Raw genomic sequence first — 12,274 nt, forward strand, 5'->3', positions numbered from 1 at the left:
ATCAAATTTGGTGTCTTAAATGTCCCCTTTGTAGAAGACATGATAAAGGCCCCAAATTATGTAGGGGGCCCCATTGTTACACTGTATCACTGTGTGCAATACACATGCACTGGGACACAACAGACCTATTATTTTCCCCGGACCTGAGGTAACAAAAGTAAATCCTTATCTCTGCATGCAGGTTCCTCATAAATCGCCTCTTACGTTACATATTCTTTTCTCCATTCTCGACCTGCAGGGGAGAGGTTTTAAAGACTAATAAAATGTAGATAAAACACGCAAAATTAAATGGGCATCAAACAAACAAAAAGATAAAAAGACAACTAAAATTAGAAAAAGGCTATGGTAAGTTATTATGTAAGGCAGAATTTTCCGGAAATAAAACCGAACCGTGATTTGCGTAAAATTAAACAAAAATAATAGCGCCCGATTTTTTTATTATGACAAAAAAAAGAAATGTGATGATGCCCATTCTCTAGATATAACAGTTTAAATCCATTGCCCTACATTTTTGATTTTTTTTTCTGCATGGCAGTTGTTTTTGTACATACAAGTGTAACGGTTACTAACATTTCTTTCGTTTAGTTTTTTACTTTGTTTTAAATGAGGACAGCAAAAATCCCCTTGTATTGTAACCCATCTTTATGCATTTGCGGGTGCGTGATCGATCAAATCTTACAAGTGAGTTTTGCATTGATAGTGGTAAAGCAGGGTTTCGCACTACTCGATTTAGTTTAATATTTCACATATATTTGTTTTCTGGCTAGTAAACTCCATGCATACACTATGTCACATTGTGACGGACTGAAGTTGATCTTTTAAATTTTACAGTTGTTAACTTGGTAGGGACACTCTGTGGTCTCTTAAACCAATTTAATAAATGTATCAGTTAACAACAGTACGATGGTTCAGCGAAAATATATACCAACATGTGGCACAATCACAATTCCGACTCATTGAAATCATTTTTTTTTATAAATTTCTCAAAGCAGGGGAGTACTTTTAAACCAGAAGATAAGTAGAGTTTGAGAAATATGAACCATGCAACTTCTCAATAGAAATTAGTGACTATCGAGATTATAGCAAACATGGGACAGCACGAAACCACCAACCGTGACTATCGCGATTATAGCAAACATGGGACAGCACGAACCCACCAACCGTGACTATCGCGATTATAGCAAACATGGGGCAGCACGAACCCAACAACCGTGACTATCGAGATTATAGCAAACATAGGAGAGTACGAACCCACGAACCGTGACTATCGAGATTATAGCAAACATGCGAGAGTACGCACCCACCAACCGTGACTATCAAGATTATAGCAAACATGGGAGAGTACGAACCCACCAACTGTGACTATCGAGATTATAGCAAACATGCGAGAGTACGCACCCACCAACCGTGACTATCGAGATTATAGCAAACATGCGAAAGTACACACCCACCAACCGTGACTATCGATATTATAGCAAACATGCGAGAGTACTAACCCAACAACCGTGACTATCGATATTATAGCAAACATGCGAGAGTACGAACCCAACAACCGTGACTATCGAGATTATAGCAAACATGGGGGAGTACGAACCCACGAGCCGTGACTATCGAGATTATAGCAAACATGCGAGAGTACGAACCCATCAACCGTGACTATCGATATTATAGCAAACATGCGAGAGTACGAACTCAACAACCGTGACTATCGAGATTATAGCAAACATAGGAGAGTACGAACCCACGAACCGTGACTATCGAGATTATAGCAAACATGGGAGAGTACGAACCCAACAACCGTGACTATCGAGATTATAGCAAACATAGGAGAGTACGAACCCACGAACCGTGACTATCGGGATTATAGCAAACATGGGAGAGTACGAACCCTCCAACCGTGACTATCGAGATTATAGCAAACATGGGAGAGTACGAACTCACGAACCCTGACTATCGGGATTATAGCAAACATGGGAGAGTACGAACCCACCAACCGTGACTATCGAGATTATAGCAAACATGGGAGAGTACGAACCCATGAACCGTGACCATCGAGATTATAGCAAACATGGGAGAGTACGAACCCACCAACCATGACTATCGAGATTATAGCAAACATGGGAGAGTACGAACCAAAGAACCGTGACTATCGAGATTATAGCAAAAATGGTAGAGTACGAAACCACCAACCGTGACTATCGAGATTATAGCAAACATGGAAGAGTACGAACTCACCAACCGTGACTATCGAGATTATAGCAAACATGGGAGAGTACGAACCCACCAACCGTGACTATCGCGATTATAGCAAACATGGGAGAGTACGAACCCACCAGCAGAGTCTACAACCTTTTACCTTGAAAGACGGTCGTAGCACACACACAGGTTAGTTAATTGCTGAACGGCCAAGCAACGTTAAAGTCATATCGGGCATTACAAAAATAGTAAAGGACACACACAGGTGATTGCAGCACTGAATATAGATACAGCATACAAATATGAATTACACTACACCAAACAGCTATTTCCAGGACTCATCAGTGATAAACTTATCCTCATAACACATTTGATTATTTATTACGAATGAAATCATCATCGAACCAAACGCTTGGCATGATTATGTCATGTTTTTTTGGCACAACCATTTGAAAAAGACGAATTCTTCAAAATAATGATAACTTACCCATTACAACTTGCAACGTCCTTAGTATTTCGACGAACCAAATGGAAAATGACGCTATAAGGTTGTGTCGTAAGTAAATCAAAATCACATTTTAGCCAGGTAGATAATACCAGCAAACTGTTTTATTTCCATGGCGATAATTCCTTGCAAATGAAATAACATTCAGACTCAAATTTCTCGCGAATGCAATGTTCCTTTGAGTCATTTGTTGTTTAGCAGATGAGTTGTTACCATGGTTACCTATTGATAAGGAAATAACATGGCGATCCGGTAGTGTAGAAACATGTAATTAGCTGTTCTATAATCGACATAATAAAGGCCATGCGGTGTCCATTAAGGTCAGTCGGTGGTCCAGCGACGACCTCACTGTAACCATGCGCAATGGATTATACAAGGCATCTATACAGGTACCGATAAGGATATACTGACCTTATAATTAAACTGGAATCAGACGATCGATAGAAGCATCACACCGCAGTCGGCCGTCTGATTCCAGTTTAATTATAAGGTCAGTATATCCTTATCGGTACCTGTATTACTCGGGTGGAATACTGAGTGTAGTCTTCAGGTCTACGCTATCACAAGACATCAGAAACAACACCTTCCGCCTCCAACACACACACATGCATTGTACATGCGAATACATGTCCATTAATACTGGTTGTTAAAAAAACCGCTTAAAGCAACAGGACGTTCTGAACAAGAAAATCGAGGTCCATGGGCCCTGATATCTCACCTGGAATGTTATTTAGAATTTGTCAACCGAACCGGTTTTTATACAATTCATACAGAGCATAATGAACCTTTGCAATTGCTAAAACAAGATACGCATTTGTTGGGTTTTCTTCGAAAGTAGTATTGCTCTACACATAACGTATCTTTGTGAATCTTTTTGGGGAGATTTGAAAAAATAAATGATGATGATGGTTGTTATATCCATTTATCCACTTTTACCACATGCTGATTTAAAAGACATCAATTTACCCTCCGACACAACTACACACATGAACGCTTACACAACATACACGGAGGCACGTCCTTAAATAACTTTAGCTGTTGTTAGGACCTGAAGTAAAATAGAATCAAATCCATATTTATTTCAACCATTAACCGACATTACAGAATATCATGAATATAAGCCGGCCTCGTTTTTTTAATCAGAAGTCAAATCAACATTTTACCGAATTAAAAACATATGACCTTAACATTAGGTCAAGATCAATTATTTGAATAAACTTCTCAGCCCATTATCATAGTATGCGTGTTTTTTGCTGGTTCAGAAGTTGCTTACACAAAGTAACATACTCTCACTACGTAAATTGATCAAGGTTATTAATTTGAACAAAATTGTATAACCCTTCACCCAGAATGTTTCTGGCCAAATATCATTATCCTAGATTTCTTTGATAGTCAGAAATGTTCATTTAAAGGTTTTCACACATTTGACATTGAATGTTGGTAATGGTTATACATTTCCACAGACTTTATAGCCCTTCACCCAAGCATGCTAGTTGGCATTTCACCAACCTATGCTTCTTATTCATTTTGACCTTGAATATGGGGCAATGTCATTCTTTTGAACGTTGATAACTCGTAGTCCAGGACGATACTAGCGACCAAATAAATAGTTAAAGTGTTTGTTTAACACATTAGACCCCTGCGACGTTAAATATCGGTCAAAGTATTGCAATAGAACAATCTTGGTAGCCCTTCATCCTAGCATATTACGGGCAAAATATCATCCCCCTTGGTCTGCTGCTTATTCAATAGAAATTATTTGAATTTTTTAACACTATTAATATGGTTGTAAGTGGACAGATATTTTCTCCCAAGACCTTCAACCATATTAAAGGTCAAATGTGTACAAACTTTAAACGAATTCTTCTAAATAACCACAATGACTAAGGAGACATTTTTTGACCGAGAAAATAGGCCAAGGCCATTCATTTGAACAAAGTTAATAGCCCTTTATCCCAGCATGCTACTGGCCAATTGTCACTACCATATAACTTTTGAATATCAAAAAGTCGTTTTAAGGAAACTGCTGACGGCGGACGGACGACAGACGCCACATCACGGCATAAGCTCACTTGGCCTTTTGGGCTAGATGAGCTCACAAATATAATCATTCAGTTTAATATTGCATATATTTCACTATTTTGGCTCAGTCTCTCATGCTCACAGGATGGGGTCAACACACTTTATTTGATAAAGCATTTAATTAATTTCCCACTAGAATGTCTAATAGTTTGTTTGGATGAGATAAACTAAACTGTTCTGGATGAGTAGATATTCAGTTATTGACCCTGGGTGATTATTAGTCCAATCTGAAAGATTTTGATTGCTTGCGAAAGCTAGTTGCCATTTTACCAATATCGTAATGCCCTCAAACATATCGGAAGTTCAGAAACGTTAAGGAACTTCATACGACAATGGGACAATATCGCAAAGTGTCAAAAGCTGTCGGCACATTTTATGAATTTGTTCGGGCGAGAAATTATAATCATAATAGATGTGCAGATCTAAAGTTTAACAATAAAAATCCTTCTCGATTCAGATGAACTGATCTTTTTTTTTTAAATTATAGTAAGCTAGCAAGTTTTTTTTATAGTCATTGGACTAAGATACAATTGGATCTTCATCAGGTATTCGTCACTAGCCTATCAAATTACTGTTGTATGTGCGATCAAGATATTTTATTTATTAAAAGTACGACATCGATAAGAAGTGTGAACATTTGGAAAGTAGGAGGACATGACGGTACAGTCATCGAGCATATTGGCTACGGTGGAGAAAGTTTGCTGAGGAATCGCTTAAATCTTCAAGTTTATACTATCGAATGAGGAAAACCTATTTCATTTTTAAAATGAAAAGCTACAACATTGTTTAAAAGTTGAAATAACAACAAACTCAACATAAACAAATATACAGACACCTCTCAAATGCCGGTTCTTCAAAAGCTGTTCGAAAACGTCTCTTACCGCAGGTTGGCAATGTGATAAAATGCAGTATCCTCATAGGCCAAGGGAGCTAGAGCTGAATGCAGAAGTATCACGGCAGCATTTCACTTTCAAGGAACCGTTATGTATCAAAAGGAGGTCAAACGTATTCGCTGTGTTCTCTTTACATCGCCAAATACTTTAGTATTGATAGAAATATTATCATATTACAGTTGTGTGATTGCACAACGTATCAAAAGTACCGTGCTGCGTACACATCGGTCATGTAACAATGGATCGCCATGTTGTGTGATCAAATGAGCACATATGTGAGATATGGTTATCGATGTAACGGAATGAAAAATGTCCTTAACATCAGAGTAAAATAGGCTACATCGTACACGCTCAGAGTCATATAAAGACGGTTGTCTAGGGAGACACAACAGCCAGGGTCATATAAAGACGGTTGTTTAGGGAGACACAACAGCCAGGGTCATATAAAGACGGTTGTCTAGGGAGACACAACAGCCAGGGTCATATAAAGACGGTTGTCTAGGGAGACAGAACAGCCAGGATCATATAAAGACGGTTGTCTAGGGAGACACAACAGCCAGGGTCATATAAAGACGGTTGTCTAAGGAGACACAACAGCCAGGGTCATATAAAGACGGTTGTCTAGGGAGACACAACAGCCAGGGTAATATAAAGACGGTTGTCTAGGGAGACACAACAACCAATTTTCATGATGAAATACTTGCCATAACTTTAGTATGCATAAACAATACCTACACCCATCTTTGTAGCCAAAAAGCAAAATATTCAAATATCCCGACCTCCCTACCGTGACGTAACCCATATCTCAACGACAGAGCAACGGATTGATCTCCCTTCCTCGAAGCTCTTTTATGGAGCCTAAAGGCAACCGGGATGAGGAGGCAAGGGGAGGAATACAGGATGGGACTCCATAAAGTTATGGTAAGTATTACATCATTAAAATTGTTTTTACTTCAAACACTTCATTTTCATTTCAGTAATAATTACCATAACTTTAGTATGCGAATTCGTATTACCGTAGTGGATGCTTCGAATATGTTACATCGTACACGCTCAGAGTCATATAAAGACGGTTGTCTAGGGAGACACAGCAGCCAGGGTCATATAAAGACGGTTGTCTAGGGAGACACAACAGCCAGGGTCATATAAAGACGGTTGTCTAGGGTGACACAACAGCCAGGGTCATATAAAGACGATTGTCTAGGGAGACACAACAACCAATTTTCATGATGAAATACTTGCCATAACTTTAGTATGCATAAAAAATACCTACACCCATCTTTGTAGCCCAAAAGCAAAATATTAAAATATCCCGACCTCCCTACCGTGACGTAACCTATGTCTCAACGACAGAGCAACGGAGTGATCTCCCTTCCTCGAAGCTCTTTTATGGAGCCTAAAGGCAGCCGGGATGAGGAGGCAAGGGGAGGAATACAGGATGGGACCCCATAAAGTTATTACATCATTAAAATTGGTTTTACTTCAAAAACTTCATTTTCATTTCAGTAATAATTACCATAACTTTAGTATGCGAATTCGTATTACCGTAGTGGATGCTTCGAATCAAGGCAGACCAGACTGACGGAACAAACTCGAGACATGCTCAAGGTAGAGAAAAGGTTCAGGGAACCTCCCTAATAAAGCCTCGAAAGAAATTAAAAATTGGAAGACCTCCCCGTAAAACGAGCAGGTGTACCACCTTGGTGCCTGATATCATACTACAGTTGTGGGCTCGCACAACGTTACACGATGTGCGGTGTGCGCACGATAAAAAATTGGACGATCATTGCTTAAGCACATTTGTGCGGACGATGGGCGAATGTTGTGCGATAACCATCGTGGTTGGTGTAAATTGAGGAATGCCTCAACAATATATACGGTTTCGTGCATGTGTTTAAACACATAAACTTGATTATTTAGTATGTGTCTATAATTATTCTAGCTACATCTATAAGCTTATCTTTCTCTCTATACTTTCTTCAATTTAGAAACGGTGTTTTCGGTGTTTTTTAAACAACCTAAATCGACACATGTAAAATTACAACACAGTCCCGGCAATACAGGTAAACATAGCCACTTTATACCTGTACCTAGACCGTAGTTATCCCCCGCCACTTACGTAACTTGCCAAGGTGTGAAAACCAGATGAAGGGGAGTTAAAGACCAAAACGAATGCAAATAACAAATACTTAACATCCAGTTGTGTTTTCATAACGGTCATACGGTATCACATATCAGCTCTATGTGTCAGGAACAGGCCAGGTAAAACTCATCAAATTGTTATTTACCTGTTCTGTTACCTAGAAGCTAAACCCATTCTTGACAGTCTAACGGTCACTGTAACACTGTGTAACACGCATTGCAAAATTTTACATAATCTTAATTATTGTGATGAGAATTTACAGATATATACACAGTGTACATTATCGCATACGAGCCTTCCGTATTTTTGTCATTCCGTAATTTTGATCTACAAATGATACCAAATCACACAGTTGTACGGAGAGAAGCGCCACAACTGTAGTCTGTTTGCGCCAGAAAGCCGCGGACATGGCCTCCTGAAAGGAGGACCCATTGAGGAGGGCCCATGACGCAGCAAGGGCCATGATCTCATGAGCTCTCACCTTATACAACGCCCGAACCTTATATTCTGAGTGGTCGTAACCGTACTCGATGACTTGACAGATCCATCTAGACACTAACTGAGAGTAGATATCCAGCTGACCCTGCTTAATGGGCAAGAACAGACGAGATCGAGGACCCCGCCCCCCTGGTTTTATTGAGGTAAAACCTAAGCGCCCGACAGGGACAGAACAACCAATCCCGCTCCTCAGATCCAACGAAGGCATTAAAAGACAGAATCGTAATAGGATCGGACGAGAAGGGTTAGGGTTGGGAGAAGGAACTTGATTCTTAGCCATGAAGGGAGGATCAGTGAGAAGGGTAACGGCAGAGTATTTCCTGGACCACCGGAGGCAAAAGGGTTGAGAAGACAGGGCATGCACTTCACTCATCCTTCGACCTGAGGCCAGGTCAATAATATACCGCCTTGTAGGTAACAAACTTCTCATGCTCATAAGGTGCCTGCATCAACGATTCGTGCACCAGTGGCAAATTCCACTGCGAAGCAAACTGCCGGACCCTAGGCCTGTCCAACCCAAACCCCCTAATCAAGGCAAAAAGAGAGGAGGACGAGCTTACCACCGGCCTACCATGAATAGAGAGAACACTAGCAATGGCCGTGCGATAACCAGCGATAGTGCCAGGGGCAAGATTGCGGTCTCTATACAGCCAAAGAAGGAAGTCCGCAATCACCTAGACAGTAGCCTTCATCGGATCAACTTTCCTGCCGACACACCAATGACAGTAAATCTTCCATCGTGACTAGTAGACGGCAGATGAGGAAGACCTGGCGAAGGAGGTTCGCTCTCAGAGGAAGAGCCAGGAGCCCTTCCACCAGAAGCGACAAAAGCTCCGGAACCCAAGGCTGCCTCGGCCACAGGGGCGCTATCAGAAGTAGGACACACTGATGCTCCCGAAACTTTTGCAGCACCCTGCCCACCAGGTTGAAGGTAGGGCATGCATTCCCTCCCAATCCAGAGGTATAGCGTCCACGGCCCAATCCCTTGGACCTGGAGAAACAAACGTTGGCAACTGATTGTTCAGTGAAGTGGGCTGTCCCACACCTGACACATTCCCTCGAAAATCGAGGGATTCAGTTGCCACTCTGTCAAAACGGGATGGCGGCGCCTAGAAAGATTATCCGTCAGAACATTCAACCTGCCTGGAAGATGCTTTACACAAATTGTCAACGGCATTTCCTGGCAAAGAAGAAGAATGCGAATAGTAAGGGCACACAGGGTGTGAGACCTGGTTCCCCACTGTAGAGTTTTCCGTAGCCACACAAACCACCTTGGAATGCAGGATCTCCCGAAGAGATTGCCTAGCCAACAGAACAGCCCTCATCTCGAGCACATTGATGTGCTCCGAGAGCTGTTCCCCAGACCACTCCCCCGACCGACAATGCCCGTCGAGGTTAGCTCCCCAGCCTGGTATGGATGGATCCGTGTAAAGGGTCATAGTGGGAGCCGGCTTGGACAAAAGAGCCCCCCGGAGACCATTTTCCTGATGAGTCCACCAGCGGTTCAGAGGAAACCAGCCATCCCAATACCCTGAAGACGGGACCCAGTTGGCAAGGAGAAACATCTGGAGAGGCCTAATGTGAAGTCTCCCTAATGGGACCACATCTGCCACGGCGTTGAGATATCCCAGAAAACTGAGAAACCAACGTACTTGGACTTGAGACCTGGCCTTCACGAACTTCTCCTTCGTTAGAAGGGTGATGCCCTGAACCCTATTAAAACGGTTCCCCAGGCAAACAAAATCCTGAGATTCTCAGGAAAGAATGATGCCGACCTTGAGTAAGACTTTCAGAACCAACCGGATGTCCTGCACCAGAGACTCTCTCACTAGGTGGAGCATGAAGGAATCGTCGAAATAGATGTGAACATCTATTCCACGAGAGTGCAGGAATCCAACGACCACCTGCAGCAGCTTGGTGAAAACCAAAGGTTCAGTCGCGAGCCCGAACGGCATGGCCCGAAACTGAAAGACCTCTCTGTTGCACGTAAAACGGAGGTACTTCCGTGCCGATTTCTTGATGGGGATGTGGAAGTAGGCGTCCTTCAGATCTACTAAAGTCGCCCACATTCCCTCTCTCACGGAGGCGATACTACCCCGAAGGCACTTAGATCTATGATGGGACGCCACGCCCCGGATTTCTTCCGAACCAGAAACATTCTGGAGTGTACCCGGGAGTGCATACCGGCATAGGAACCTCCTCGACCGCGCCCATGGTAAGCATGGTCCTTACTTTCTCCTGGAGCGCCAGAGCCTTTTCCGGATCCCCCGGTGGAGGAAAAAAGATTGGCTCTGACGCTAAGGGCGGATCCCGCACTAGCGGAATGCCTAACCCCTCCTTGACCACAGACAAGGCCCATCAGTCCCAACATGAGACGACCCCCAACAGGAAGATCTGGTCGAGGCAGATCAAGACCTTGCCAGGCAAGAGAACCGTCTGCTGACCCGAAGCCTAATCCTGCGGGAGATGGGCATAAGCTTGAGCCGAGAGAACTTCAGTCCCCCCTGCCAAACTCGTCGTCTGACACGTCCAAGGAGGGAAGAAGAGAGTCAGGAACCCTTCTTTTTACCCCGAGAGGGTTCTTACCCTTCTTACCCTTCCCTTTGTTGCCCTTGAAGGGAGGCTTATACTTTGGCTGCGCAGAATACTGCGAAGCCGAAGGTTTATCCTTCTTCTTAGGAGGCGCTGACCCCTGCGAGGTACTGGCCTTTTCAGTATGAATCCTCCGCACCAGAAGTGCAAAGGCGACCGAGTCCTCCTTTAAATCCTTTTGAACAGAGGAAATGGCCCCTCCAACATGAGTGGACCATTTGAAGGGGGCAGTCAACAAGCGGGAGCGGCAAGGTTCATCGACTGGGCGGCTTTTATAAACTGAAAAAACCCGCCTAGCCAACAAGACCTGTAAAGCTGCCCACGCTCTCAATGCCAAGTTCAGGGCAGAGGTCACTCTGTCCGGTATGTCGGCCTGCTCTGTCTCGGTAATCCGACACTCAGGCAAGTCGGATTCCCTTTATAGACAAACCGTTAGGTAGTCTATATAAGACAGAATCTGGATGGAGATACGCAGCAGTCTCTCCATCCTGTGGTGTTCTTTTGGGCCGAAAACCTGATCAACCGATTTACCGGGACAGGCTGCAAGTTCCCTCGATTCCAGCTTAGCTGGTTGAGGGGCAAGCAGGCCATCATGTGTGGCATGGTCAGTGGCGTGCACTTCCGACAAATCGCCAACACTGAACTGCAACCCAGCATACCCAGGTCTACGGATTGAAGAAGAATTCTTCTCTAAAACCCGAGACTGGGCGGTGGCCAGAGCTAAAGATACGATAGAGCCTTCTGGCAGAGAGTTGTCCAAATGAACAGACACACGAGGAGCCACCAAAGAACCCAAAAGGGTGGTGGACTCAGGAACAGATGACGCCGAAGGTGGTGGGCAAACCTCCTCCCCAAGAAACCGGGAAACGTCGGCCCTAAGACCCCACATACCCCTCAACTAATGCTGGACATCAACCTCAGCAGCCTCATGGTAACCCTCATCCTGGACATCCTTTTCAGAGGGCAAGGCCTCATGAGGACCGTCATCAGACGACTCGAAAAGACCAGCGTCTATATCCGAGTAACCAGGTGAAAGATGAACAACATCATCGTCCTCTGCCACACCCGCGCCCTCAGTATCCATAGCCTCCACACTATCCAGACCAAAAGCCTCGGGCTGAGGAAGTGGGCTATCCAGAGGGGTCAACTCGAGAGAAGGCTCCCCCTAACGACGTTTAGGTGCAGTGAGCCTAACGACCGCGGCTGTAGGTTAAGGCTTAGTAGCCAAAATCCTAACCTTGGACCCAGAGACCGACGAGCCTTAAAGTGTGTAGTCACACCAGGACCTGAACCCGAAAAACAGGCCCGGCAGCAAGACTGTCCCCAACGACAGCACCACCTGGAATGCAAGCGCGAAAGCTTACG

The sequence above is a fragment of the Mizuhopecten yessoensis genome, unplaced genomic scaffold (assembly GCF_002113885.1).
Source record: "Mizuhopecten yessoensis strain PY_sf001 unplaced genomic scaffold, ASM211388v2 scaffold7325, whole genome shotgun sequence".
Taxonomy (NCBI): domain Eukaryota; kingdom Metazoa; phylum Mollusca; class Bivalvia; order Pectinida; family Pectinidae; genus Mizuhopecten; species Mizuhopecten yessoensis.